Raw genomic sequence first — 14891 nt, 5'->3', positions numbered from 1 at the left:
ATTTTTCTAAAAGAATAAAAATGAAAGAAAATACACACCTCAAAATGCATTCTTCTGAAGTTTTTGACCCAGCAAAGATAGAACAAAAATATCAAAGATCATATTCTCTGTTGGACTTTAGCTTTTGTGCTCTGTCGGACTTTTAATGTATCCTCATTCATTTAATTATCCAAGTTGTATAAAATGCTTAGATGGACAGGATAAATTCAGTTCAAATGAGTAAAAGAATTACCCAAACAAGGTACAGAAGTGAGAAAACAAATCAGAACTCCCGTAAGAACAGCTGTAGCCATCTGTCTTTACAGAATTACAGAACAAGTCAGATCCTGTAACTTGACAAGGAAATCACAGAGAGAGGTATCAAGGAATGAGAAGTATATTATGAAGGTTAGGCTATTTGGAAAATGGTGTACAAGTCACCAAGCTGTCAGCTGACAGATACCAGTGCAGTTTTACTGCAGTCAATGACCTCACACTAATTTATCCTAACTCAGAACATCCTAGAGTAAATCTGAATTCAGTAATTAAAAATATAATTTAATAGTTTATCAAATTCTCCTCTTTTTTTTTCTTAATTATTCTCCTGGTATAGACAAGTTAACAGAAAAAAGCCATTACCACAAGTCTTTTGGAGTTGTAATTAATTTATTTCCCCCAGCGTATTACTAAACCCATTTTCTCTAATACTTCTTTAGCCCTCTTACATTTCAAAGGCCTTTCTCATTGTCCTTCTGCTGGCAAAGATGCCTCTCTTGGCTCTTTTTACTGTTTGCCTTCAATCATTTTCTTAGTTTCTCACCCCTTCCTCTTTTTTTTTTCTTTTTTTTTTTCTCCTCTACTCTTTGCAGAATAATTGATTCTGTTTTGCACATCAGAAGTACATTTCAAATAATTTCACTTCAACCTATTTTTCTTCCTGGTTAGTTAAAGCTCATTGAATATATTCAGTGTTTGTGACCTCAGAAAACAGTACCTCATCTTAAATGGAGCTGATGGCTCTTACAGGTTGTATCTCAGACCCTGCCAATCCTAGAGAAGTGAAACTAATTGTACAGCAGACACATGTGAGCCAGTTACACCTTTGCTTAAATAACTTTCACATAACCTGGTGATTTTAATTTGGAAAAGGATTCAACTGCTACAAGTGCTGAGTTTGTATGGATTTGACTGCATTTACATCAGCTTATTTAAATAAGTACTTTTTGAATAAAGAAAATAAATTGAGCTTTTTAGTGTTATTGTTCTGCAGTACTGATTGTCTCCCTGCTTTTAACTTTATGTAGTGTGACAAGAATGTCTTAGGAGAATTACATAATTTCATTAATTCATATTAGGTCTTGCAATTTCTTATCCATAAATAAATAAATGACAGTTGTGTCTCTTCTTAAGGGCAATGTTTCATGTATATTATCCCTACACTTCCAGATAGACATCTATTTTTTTTAATGGAAACCAAATGTTTTTAAATGTCCATGGCCTTGCTAAATCTGCTATCAGTAAGTTAGATTGTTATTTCCTATGGATTTGTAGTCATAACACTGAGTGATGGAATAAAACTCAATTGTATCAGGGTTTAATCATAACAAAATTTCATCTCCCCAAGTTGAACAGAAGGGCCAACACACAGAGAAGTCAGAAATGTATGTTTAGTTTGATTTAATTCTGTTATTTCTATTAAATGAGCTTAGCAGATCATGTTTAGGGATCTTCGTAATTAATATGGCTTTGGAAGAATGGCATCAATGTATTTTAAATTAAAACCACATTTTTTGTGCTTATCCTTAAAATGTATTTAATTGCTGCTCCATTTTGTTCTGTCATCATTCAAGTGTTACCTCAAGAGTGCTAACTCAAAGCTCTTGAGTTACTTACCACCATCTAAAGTCATACAGCTTTAGGGAACAAAATCATTCTGTTTATCAGAAAGAAGTGTTTTCAAAATTTTTAGGCAGAAAAAAGTAAACATCAAAGCATAGAGGTGAGAGACGGAAAAAGACCTATTAAACATATTCTCACTCTCTATCAGTGCAATGTTTTCCCCTACAGTCTTTTATTTTATCTTGTTTAGCCTTAAGTCTTTTAAGGCTTCATATTCAATTTTCACTGGGAAACTATTTCAGTGTCAATCTGCACCTCAGGAAATTTTCTCCACTGTTCCACTTATGTTTACATTACATAAAATGACAAATATAAAATGCTTTTTGGTAAGCAACTTACATATGTTATTTTCTTAATCTTATTCAGACATTGCTGGAAGAGATGGTTGAATGGGGAAAAAATATTCATGAGCATGATTCCTAACACTGATTAAATTATTGCACATTTGTGTCTCTTTGTATAAGAGTTTTCATAAAGATAGGGTTGATATTTTCTATTTTGATATTTGTGGTTGGAAGCTGGAATATTAGTTGACAGAAAGAAGGCACAGGGTATGAGACTGAGGAAACCAAGGATCTGCAGTGTGATACCCTGAGTGTCATTTTCTGCAGAAATAGTTTTGTGAAGGAGTAGGCCAGACAGAAGAAGCTGATGCAGTGGGAGGCAAGCCCATATGTGTAGCCTACTACAGCAATGCTTCATGTGCATAAGGAAAAGGAAGCAAATGAACAAAGCTCAGGGGAAAAAGGGACATTTTGCTGAAGAAATATTCCCCTTTTATACTCAAAAACCTTGAAAATTCAGAATGCTTTAAAAAGTAACATTCTAATCTTTCAATTTCTATGATTTATTTGCCACCTAATTTCTTAATTGAAAGCTGAAGTTTTATGTGAAACTTTGATAATCAAAGCAGTTAACAAAACCTAAAGAATATTTAATTTGGATAACATGCCATGATGAATTAACTGTAGCTTTCACCTGACAGGTCAGTACATGAAATACATCTTGATGGCACATATGATCTGGTGAATTATTAAAAAAATTCACCCATAAAAATTGTGCTGGTTGTAGTAAAACTTGCTGTAGTTCAGCTGTCCATTGTTTCTTGTGAGCAAACTAGCCAGCTCTCAGATTGATAATGTGGCTATGCATTTATAAAGTTGTATACTATTTGCCATAAATTCTGGATAGATGTAATATGTAACTACAAATCCTTATATGTAGACTGATGATGTAAGTTAATATTCAAGCTGTCTGCTGTTATTTTTAGCATCATAGATTATAGCTGTTAGAAGCAGGTATGCAGCAAAGTGCAAAGGAACCCAATCACAACTTTATGCAGAAATGATTTAAAGAGGAAAATTCCAAGCTTTTTGTTCTGTTTGCATTCTATTTTTAGGGTTGATTTAGTTACACGACAAAATGGACACCTGCTTTGGAAAAAGTCTTTGTGTAATTCTAGAGTGTAGGAATGGAACAGCTGTGTTGACTGTACTGAAAAAAGTAGGACATCCAAGAACATTTCAGGTAGATTTATACTTTGCACTTGATTTGTTTTTTGAAACCCAGGTTTAGAAACTTTAAACTTCAAATAACTTTAATGCTACATAAAGCTGCCATGCAGTGCAATACTAGCAGTTATTAATGTTCAGGAATGTTACAGTCCTCTGCAGGTATTGAAAGGTGAGGAATTCATGCAAAAGATGCCAGATTTCCTGTAAACAAATTAAAAGAGGTTTACTTTCAAAGCAGGAAGAGAGTACAAACGAGAGCTGTGAGAAAAGGAATCAGTGAGTCTCAGAGCTCCATGTCTAATTGCCCGTGCTGATCTGTGACCAATGGGTGAAGCACAGCTGGTGAAAAGCATAAAACAGATTTGTTACCAGTGGTCAGTCATTCAGACATCTAAGGCTGCCATAAATGCAGCAACTGTCCATCCAGGTGACTCCCTGAAAACCTGACATCAGTTGTAGACTGCACAAAGCTCATGTCTCTTCTGACCTCAAAAAATATTAGCAAAAGGAAATCTGAATTCAGAGTAGCCTTGCGTACATCAAACTGTAACGTGCCGTGACTGGGCTGTTATGCACTGCTCACTCCCCTTTCTGCTGTGCTGAATTCCATCCTTTGACATGACATATTGGCAGATATTCCACTGTTCAACCAAGAACTTAATGTACCATTCAAATTTCTATTCAAATGAGGTTGAATTAGAAGATGAATATGTATTTCCATGGAAAAAAATGTCCCCCCTTAGTCCAACAGCTGGACAGAAACTACAGCTATAGTTGCCCAATGACAGAACTTTACACAGAAAATTCTAGATATTCTCACTTTACTGACTGGAAAGACATGAGTGACTTTAAATTTCCAGCTATTTCCCTAAAGATGAACACATGCAGTATAAGACTCATAAGTACAATGAATGTTCTACACTCAAATATTTTCCTATGGCTTTGTTGGTGTCAAGTATTTCACAAACAGGTCACGTAGGGAATTCTACATAGGCACCAGACATCTGGTTCATCTGAAACTGGAGTGTTCTGAAAGTTGTATTCACCAGGAATTTTACATCAGTCAATTAACTTGCAACTGCTGTCTTAGTAAATGCTCTTAATAAAAGTGTGTGCATATTTTTCATGGACTTTTTTTTTCCTTTTTTTTTTTTTTAGGCTGAAAGCAGTTTATATAATGAAATGTTTTGTTTCCATGAAAGTAAATCTGCCTGTAAGATTTTCAAAAATACTCTTTCTAACAGAAAAAAACCAAAAGAAACCCAAAACAACTCAATAACCCCCATAAAAATCACACAAAAAAAAAACCTCAGAAAAATTCAAAACTAAAGCTTTCAGGGAGAACAGATTTATTTTGTATCACTTCATGTATGAATTGTTGTTTGATTTTGGGAAGATCTTTGATCATATTCTCTCCTTTATCAAAATAAAGTTTTCACCCTGAACTCTTGAAGGTTGGAAGCTGGACTTCTCACATCACGTACTCCTCAAAAAAATTAATTACGGAACAAGTCATGCTTGGGTCTGATAAATCCAGAGCATAAATGTAATAAATCACACTTTGAATATTTAAAGATCAAATAAAATGGAATATCCAAACACATATTTGTAGATATTTGGGTGGTTGTATGAGAGGAACACTTCCATTTCTTGCCCACACACTTTTATGTGTTTCTTCTGCATGAGAAGAGCTGGGACTGAATGCCCATCCCACATCTTCCCTGACCTCGCAGAGCTTTGGCTTCAGCTTCTTAATCTTTCTGCTGCAAAAGCAAAAAGTTCCCTGAGGAGCTGGAACTGGATAGCAGAAAATCTTCTTTGACCTTCAGTGTCTTAGGTCTCAGTGGATACTGTGCCTGTTTGTATGTTCTCTCTGTACAGAGTAGGATCTCATGATTCAAACCAACTCTAATTATTTTACTATTATCACCATATATATTGACAGAATACATTAGTAAAAAGTGTTGCTAATCATTGCTAGTCCTTAATCTCACTAGAGGAATAGTTCCCACCTGAGCATTATTCCTACTGTTTATCATCAATGTAAATGTATTTTTATTTTTGTACCTCTACCCCTCTGAAAAGTGATGTGAACAGATTTTTAAAATCTCAATTATGTGTATAAATTAAAAAATAAGTAATACCACTGAATTTCCTCTGGAAGGATGAGTTGGCCTGCCTGTTCAGGAAAGACTGTCCTTCCAGTCCCTCAAAGTGATTGTCTGTGTGCTCCTTATCATTTCTTGCAGAAAAAGAAAAACCTCACTGTATACAGCTGGGATGCCAAGTTAGAGAATATCACAAGTTGGTAGATCAATTCCAGCAGATGCATATACCTTCTCAGATTAGCACTGTTCTCAGTTTCAAACTGAACACTGTACCTGAAATGACTAACAAGGCAGAAATGAAAATCACTTAAAGAAAATACTCTGTAGTGTGCTCTCTATTGCTTCTGAACTACACCAGGCTCTCTTCCCTTACTGCACTCTATCTTTCATAATCCCCCTTAGATCAAGTTTTTAAAGGATATTGTGTGTTTAGAAGGAAGGCTTCTAAAATTTAATAAATGTTGCTGGGCTTTTTGTAAATCTAATATCATCTGTTATCTCTACTTCAAAGGGCAGAAAGAAAAGCTGCTGTTACCAGCTGGAATCTCTGACTTTTAAAACTAAAAGGAAACTGAGCTCACATTCCTTATACAGGTCAGGGAAACGGGATACTATTGTAACTCTGCTTAAAAAGCATCAGAGAGGGAACTGAAGAGGCACCAAGTGAATTTTTCCTACATTTTTTCGTTAACTGTCAAAGTGATTTGTAACAATTCAGACAATGACAGTCTTCCTCATTAAACTAAGCAGTGGACTCCGTCAAAAATACCCTGCCTTTACTATTATTCTCCATGCTATGGTCAGTGTTTTCCAAGTCAAAAGATATAACTAAAACAAGGTTTGCAAAAAGAAGTAATGCCTTTTAGGAAGCTGACTGAAATGTTACAATACTTGTTCTTTCAAATCATTGTAGTGACTGCAGCATTTCTATCACTACTGTGATAGTGAAGGATACCACACAAAAGATTCCTCCCAAATGAAAGTTGTAATGACAGACCAATGACTGCTTTAGAAAGAGACTTTTGAGGTATTTTGTGCATGTATTCTGACTTTCTGGACTGTATTAAAATATGAATACGAAAAACATGATTAAGTTTTACTATTCTAAAGTTCCTTCCAGATTCCTATTGTGACAGAAACATTTGCAGAGCCTTAGGCATGCTCTTGTCCAGACAAAGCGATGTGCTGTACTGAACTGACAAAACCACCTCAGTAAATACATTTTCATGGGCCTTAGCAGAGCTTGCAGTATAAACCACCTAGAGCTTCCCTACTGAACTCAGAGCTCCTGTGAGATGATCCTGTAATCATTCATATTTTCAGAGAGTGAAAGGAAAATAGGGATAATGAGGATGGGTTACATTTCTGCATTAATCATCAGAACATCTCAAGCTTCTTCAAAACTCTGTGGAGAAACAGGAACAGGAATCTGGAAGGTCCACAGACAGTGTCTAAAAATGATAACAGATTCTCCCTCTAGAACAGTTTCATTCTAATCCTATTGGTAATTGAAGACCATAGAAAACAAGTTCAAAGATTTTAGAGCCTAATTTAAGTGAGAGATGTTCTAACCAAACATAAGTCATTGTAGTTCTATCCTGTATAACTATTTCTTTCAAAATCTAAGTTTTATAATAATTTATGTTTTAAATCTATTTTTAATGCAAACCAGTCTCCCATTGAAATGCTTGTCCCAGTTTTTGAAGCCCTGCAGTTGATTTTTGAAAGGTTCAGTCACCACCAAGAATTTCTCATTTTATGCTTTGGACATTTATTCTTCCTTTACACAGTTTCTTACTATAAGAAATAATTGTCCTGCATTGCACATGAATTTCCACTAGAAAACTTGACTTAGGCTCTCACCTCTCTGCTCTGCATTTAAGCTACCTAAAGATAATGGAATCTGTCTAAAAAGAGGATGTCAGCCCTTTTAATACTATTGAATGATGTGTTTGGCCTTTGTCTAAGAATCTTGGACTTAGTTGATGTGGTTGTTCCTAAGAGTGGTTTGCATCCAAATGTTGACCCCATACAGCCTTTCTTAGCTTGCGAATTGACAAGATCGTAGTACATGATTGTATGGCTCCTCTTAATTAATTTGCCATTATATTTCCACAGTTTTGAGATAGAAAGCGATTTTTAGTTCTTTATTCATTTTCTAATGTCTGTCCCTTGGCTGCAGTCCTGAAGCTCACTAATAATGTGTTCTTTGTCTGCCCAGTTACCAGGGTCACCCTTTTTCAGGAGGTCTCCAGAATGCAGAAATGATTCTTCAGTCACTTCTTTTCTTTTTAACAGAGACCTTTTCTTTGTTCTTTTTTCCTTTGTAGCCTACAGCTCAGATGTTTTGCTCTGCCAATTTTTTATTTGCTGTGCAATTTGATTCTTCAGTCATTAGAGAGTGAACTTTGTGTTTGATTGTTTTAACAGACAAAGTCACAGTAGAAACTGATATAAATAATCCTAACCAGAGGATTATTTATAATCCTAATCTTGATCTGACTTTAGTTTAAGCATAAAACCCAAAATATTTAAATTACATTGCTGTCAGTTGCAAGGAGATTAGGATGAGTATGGGTTTATAAAAAAGAAAAGAAATTACAACTAAAACCGTTACCCAGAATGAAGTGTTCTGGTTATCTCAGTGGAGAAGAGATATAAATAAATGTTTGTTTTCAGTAGAATATTGAGATTTTTTTCTTATTTTTTCCATTTAAAAAAAACCCCCTACATATCTTTTTTTATCCAGGAACTGAAATATTCTAAATTTTGTACATAGTTGGAAAACTAAAGGAGTGAGAGCATAAAAAGGAAACAGTTCTTTAGATTTCACAACCAGGCTTTGGGCTCTGTGATGGCAATCTGTATGGTTTCACTCAATGTTGTACTAAGATGGAAGAAAAAGATCTTGAAGTGGGGTCTGAAAAAACCCTAGTTATGGAAATAAATATTTGTTTCAATAGGCTGAAGAAGACTGTAATCCATTCGTAAAGGAAATGTTTCGTTTTTCAAATACAGTGGATATATTTACCTTTCTAAAACAGCCTTTTTTCATCCACCGAGCTATTCTGTTCACCTTTAAAAACAAAATGTCCACAATGATTTTTCTTAAATTCAAAATGTAGCATATCAAAATTTATAAAATAATTATACATTTCCCATGGTATGAGTTATGCCTGTCATTTGGTGATGAAGAGTCCAAGAGAAATTCACATCTTCAGACAATCATAAAAGAAAAAAATACAGGGGTTCTGGAGTTCAGCGTTACAACTTGGTAAGAAAAAGAATTATTTCCACATGGCAAGGACCTGAAGTCCTACTCACAGGTTTCCTACTGGGGTGTATTCAAAAGGCTTCAGAGTACTTCATGAACTTTAAATTTCAGCTGACCTACATCTCTGCATTAAATGCCCTTGATCTTTTAAAAGCTTCCCATTCCCTTTTATTATAAAACCCCACCAATCTACTGGACATATCTATCCTTTCCATAAAGTAGCATAATTTAAAATATGCACCAGTAGCCTGCTAAATTCAAAGAATCACAGATTCAAAGATTTATTTGAATTGGAAGGGACCTTAAAGATCATCTTGTTCCATGCCATGACCAAGGAGTAACACCTTCCACTGGACCAGATTGTTCAAAACCCCATCCAACCTGGCCTTGAGGACTGACAGGAATTGGACATGCACAAGTGATCCACAAATTCAAGTTAAATCTGACCCACTTTAGAAAAAACCTAATTCATCTCCTACAAATAAACTGGTGAAGTTTGTGTAAGGTAAATATGAAACTGAGTCATGTTGAGGATTGCTTCAGGTACTGAGGTATTTGGCAAGCACTCTGAAATAATTTTAAATGTTAATCCAGTTACATTATTGACATATTTTACATTCTGTTCTTAGATAAAAACATACACAGGTATTCAGCCATTCAAAATCTGGTCATCTGTTATTTCAAGTCTGATATGATTTATCTACCTTTCTAAAAGTACTAAGAAAGCCTACTTCTTCACATTCTATATTTTCAAGAGAGTTTACGGTTTATGCAGGCTGGTCACAGTTGAGTATAATATATCTATGTGTCAGAAATTGGAACAGGCAGTAGACATTATAGATGAATTGCCAGGAAATTACCCCAGTGTGCTGACTTCCCAAATTCCTTCAAATGACTTAACAGGCTTGACATGGCAGCTCAGTGTTCAGTTTGCTTAGGGGACTTTAGGAGAATCAGTGGTTCCAATCCATTGCTAAGGTTTGAGTTTTTCACATTTACATAGCAATAAGGAGCTTAGGGAATCTGTAACCAGCAAAGAAAAAAGCATTTAAGGCAGTATTATTGCCAATAACAGTGTTTAAGTGCATGGTACAATTAAAATTAAAAGCCTTTATTTTTCTAAAAAAATTAAATCAGCAGATGATATTGCTATTGCTGAATTGTTGATAAGCAGCAGCACCTTTGATCTGAGCAGCTTTTGGATCATGGCAGAGCTGGCAGTAGCAGACACACTCATTTTTGATGAGACAATGAAGTGTGTAGGGGTGACAGGCTTTATGGCAAAAGGCATCACATATCTTCCACAAATCACTCATTTGTCTAGTTTGGGATGGTATAATCCTGTGACCTATGAAATTAAAAGCACAAACACTGATTTTCTCTTTCTATAGCTCATTGCATCATCCAGGATAGAGAATGACTGTCAGGCTCTCATTGCTAACATGAAATTACGGGCATTTTGCAAGCATAGCACAATTCTGCTGAGATTAGGGAATTCCCCTCAAATGTAACACACTGTGGTCTAACATTTTGGAATTTACACAGAAAGCTATGAGGTTGATAAAATAAATTTTCTTGTTTATAATAAATTTGGTCTTGCTATGTTTTCTGCTATCATTTCAAAGAATCTTTAAATTAGCAGAAAGCTGAAGCTAATAAGGGTTGCACAGACCTAGTGAGTGATGGGAAAATGGCCTCCAATGAGATTCTTCTAATAATAGTTGAACGTAAGGTGTGTCAAACTGTTGTTAATGCTACAACTAAAATATACATGTTGTTAGAGCTTGGCTGATTTCCAAAACAACCATAGTCTAAACATAAAAGAAAACTAAACTAAAAACTTATTGAAAAATTGTACCACATTAAATAGACCAATAAAGATAGCAGGAGGTAATTGTTTTGACTATACCAACGTCCCTTTTTTACTATGATATAACTGTACAGCAATTAGGTTATTCTTGTAAATTGTGTGGTGACTACAGCTGCAAAAAGGCATCACTGCCATCTTCTGGTAATAGCTCATTCAGCTTGCCAGCATGTGAGTTTTCATTTATTTATTTCTCTTTTTATAGAACACTACACAGGCAATTAGCGTTTTTTGTTTACAAGACCAGGGAATTGGAAGTATTGTGCTTTAGCATTCAGATTTTTTTTGATCAATAATTTCATACTGTTCCAGGATTCCTGCACTGATATGTGACTCCTACTGGTGAAATATTCTTGAGACTCATTTTCATTTGAGGATGAATACACCACAAGTCCAGAAATTTGCATTCCATAGCACAACCTTGTATTATAGTTTTATCCCACAGTGTGAGTTACCTGATGGCTGAATGTATGGAAATAGAAATGCTATGTGTCATGAAGACCAAGTTCAACTGAAAGTCAATGATGCTGGCATGTTCACCCTCATTTATATTTGCTGAGAGTCTAAATCTCTTAAGCAGGTGAAAGTTAAGTATTTATCAGTGTGACAAAACTCCACTTTCTGCTTCCTCCAGAACCTTTAGTGCCTCAGCTTTACCTCTGATCACTTGGTTCTATTTATTGCTGATCATCAAACAAAGAAATTGATCATCATCAAAGAAAAAAATAGCAGCAATCTCTCTTGCTCCAGGAGATGTAGCTTGATTTGGGACATGATCTTTACTCACCTTAGCATCAAACATAATTGCTACTAATAGGTAATAATACTGCTATTAATAATTAATTCTAATCTTACTTGAAATGCATTCACAATGTCCCCTCCTGGACATGAACTATGGCATGTAATGCAATTACTTTATAAAATGTAATACTCATTCCCCTAAGTATTTGTTTGGAAACAATTTGTCATAACTTTGGAATTTCCTCAGATAGTAATTTAAAATGCAAATGCTTTTATTTATTTTTTTCTTCACATTCTTACCATTGCTTGGTTTATGAAAAATTAGTAATTATATACACACAAAGTTTTGTGTGTGAACGTAGAAATAGGACAGAAGAATATGTACTGGTTTTGGACAATGATTCATGTGTGTGAGTTTCTGTGTCCTCACACAGCAGCAGTAGAGGATTTCAATTCTTCCATGCAAAGCTTTATGTACAGTCCTGACTGAGGTAGTCAGAGACAATGGACATTCAATGACAGATCCACCTGGCTCTAAGCAAATCAGTACTTTAGACACTCCAAAGTAGGCAGTGGAGATGAGAACTTGCTGGCCTTGCTGGATGCGCAGCAAAGGCAGCCAGAGGGGTTTCATTGATTTCTGAAGTTATCCTATTGGCAAGAATGATAAGTTACTCCCACAGTTCTTATGGCTCTTCAGCAGCCTGATTTTTGCCTTATTGCTTTCTACCCAATTAGGAACTGGACAAAATTTTGCCCAAAAGTGTCTACGTATGCAAGAAGTAACTTTTATGTAGATGTTGCCACGATCAGCATGCCTTGAGGCTTGTTTCTGTAATAAAAAAGCATTTGGGCCAGCGGTCTGCTGACCACAGAGGAGTCTTTGTTTCTGGCTCCAACTCAACATGCACAGAACAGGGTGAGCAAATGTGGCAGATCCTGCCAAGCATCCTCTGCTTTCTCTGGCTTACTCTTCATTGAGCCCAGCCCCACCACCAGCATCTCTGCTTGACTGGTTTTTCAGAAGGGAAAATATATTTCCCTTGTACTTTCTCTGTATTGCAAGCCTAGCCTTGATTTGCAGTCTGTATATTTAAGCATAAATCTTGCATTCAAGTCCTCACAGCCACTGTGAGAGTCATATCACTCTTGGAGATATTTTCCTTCCAAAGCAGCCAGCCTGCCCTCAGAAGAGATCCGAGATAGTAAATTTCTCTAAATCACTTTTTATTGGAAGCAGAGCTGTTCTCCATAAATGCAGGAGCCAACCATCTCTAAGACCAGAGCTGGATAGTGGGCTTGCACTGTCCATTCTTGCCAGTAACAGATGCCTGGCAATCAGGGGCTGCTTGTCAGCTCCCAGACAGGAGGTGTAGAACACACACTTGTGTTCAAAGAGCAGAAAGCTGTTGTTAACAGAAGCTTTTACCATGAGGATAGAACAGGCTGTCACCAGCAGCCCTCAGACCTTTCCACTGTGGCGCATCCCCCAGCTGTGAGCAGCTGTGACCGTGAGGGAGCTGCACGGTCTGATGGATGGCCGTGAGGGTTGGTTTGGATTTCAAAGTGCAAAAACAGGCAAAGACAACTCAGTTTAACCAAAATCAATGAATCTCATTGATACCCACAATGTGTGATAGAGGAAAAAGGAAAGAAAGAGGGAGAGAGTGAAGAGAAAAGAGAGAAGAGGGGGTTATAGCTACCAGTGGGAGATGTGAGTCCTCGTAAGGCTGAGCCAACAGACCACCTTTGCAGTCCTCGTGGCGTGCATCAATAGATCTGTCTTGTCCACCAGGGAAATCTCTAAAGGGCCTTTTTTGGGGTGCTTATTATACTCCATTTTGAGGTGAGGGGCAGCTCGCCAGGAGGGATGGCAGATCTCATGAGTGGTGCCTTCTTGCTTAACGAGGGGGCAAGACAGGCTGGTCTCTGCAGTGGGTACAGCACAGTTAGTTTGGAGCAAACACAGCCCAGGCACTCATGATGAATCCATTGTTCTCCCCATGGACCAGTGGGCACACCTGCAGGGCTCTGGCACGTTTCCACCCCAGCCTGTGCCAAGCCAGCAGAACTGAGTCTGGGGTCTCTATGGTGTCAGCCCCCTTTCCCCTCCTGTCCTTCTGCGGCCATCGGGAGGCAGCCAAAGGGTCTTTGGACTGACTGTCTCAGGAGGAAACAGGGGTACAGTAAAATACTTCTCCTTGTAAGCAACTTTGCAAAAATGTAGTTGCAGCTTTAAAGAACCCTCCTAAGGCAGACATCTCTTTGCCTTACCAGCTGGCTTTTCCTCATTTGATCAGTCTGCTGTTATTTGGCAATTTGTTATTACACAGTGACTTTCTGCACGCTGATTTAAAAGCAAACTGAATAAGGAGATGCAAAGAAAGGATTACAGAACAGGCTTCATTTTGCAGCTGATCGGCCCAAGCTAGTTTTATGGTTACTAATCACTACTTTCCAGGGCTTCCAGAAAACCATCGTAAAAATCATGGGAAGCCGTTCTTGTCACTCACCCATAAGCAGTGGGTTTAAATCAAATCCAGTCCCATCAATCAACCCTTCAGAAGTACCTTGCTGCTAGTAGGTTTCTGTGCTCAATTGAGCATTTTTGAAAATATATCAAAAACTTAAGTAAACCTCTTTTTTGTTGTTTTTTAAGATTCACTCTGAACCTAAATTTCAAAATACAATGCAGTACATTGTAATCAATAGTGGTGAAATGGGGGAAGAAACTGTAGCAAGGAATAATTGGTGACAAAGGAACTGAAGAAGTACTGGACGGCCCTTTATTCCTACACTTTTTTCTTGGTTTAGTGATCTTTATAAGTGAATGAAATTAAATAAAATGAAACAAAATTATGGATCAGCAGCATGTAGGAAAACATGCAGTAGCCATTACACCATAATGTCATTTATGTTAGTCCTTTCTGCACATTTCTTTTTGTAAGCTGTTTTGTATCTTCATTCTGCCTAGAAGTTGGCCTGGATTGCAGCCCATTCCCAGGAATTCCTTAAGAATTTCAATAGTTATTTTTATCATATTAACCTTAATAACTCATTAAAAATTTTGTCTTCCTCCGGTGGTTTACAGCTTCTTCCTTCTCTTTACAACTAGTCCTAGTAGATTGGCAGCTGATATCGTGCATAGGAATACTAAAATTTCTGATTTTCTGAGTTGTTAATCAATAAAAACACCACTGTACCAATGCCATCTTGGGCCACAGTTTTTCAGAAATTGACTGTCAGTAGTGAAATTAATGTGGATTTGTACTGGTAAAATTCAGTTTTTATTTGTACATTATTTGTGTCCTGTGTTAGCTTTATTTTGAAGTTAGCTATCAAATGCTGCTTTGTTTATTGCATTAAAGGTACTCTTTGAGTAAATCTCAAACATTTACTCACAATTTTCAGTGGGGAAATTCATAAAAATTGACATATAAATTAACTATTTTAATAGTAATATATAACATTTGCTTATAGAAGAATCATGAAGTAAGCATAATAAATCA

The 14891-nt window shown here is 36.5% G+C and overlaps 1 long non-coding RNA gene across 2 annotated transcripts in view; it reads right to left on the bottom strand.

Moving 5' to 3' along the window:
• Window positions 1–13227, bottom strand: part of LOC134559958 (uncharacterized) — a 34079-nt gene extending 20852 nt beyond the window's left edge. For both annotated transcript variants that reach the window (XR_010082648.1, XR_010082649.1), the window contains exon 1: window positions 13086–13227. This is a non-coding gene — a long non-coding RNA (uncharacterized LOC134559958). The remainder of the gene's footprint in view (window positions 1–13085) is intronic.
• Between the last annotated feature and the right edge of the window lie 1664 nt (window positions 13228–14891).

The sequence above is a fragment of the Prinia subflava genome, chromosome 1 (genome assembly GCF_021018805.1).
Source record: "Prinia subflava isolate CZ2003 ecotype Zambia chromosome 1, Cam_Psub_1.2, whole genome shotgun sequence".
Taxonomy (NCBI): Eukaryota; Metazoa; Chordata; class Aves; order Passeriformes; family Cisticolidae; genus Prinia; species Prinia subflava.
This window is presented reverse-complemented; position numbering and strand designations above follow the sequence as displayed.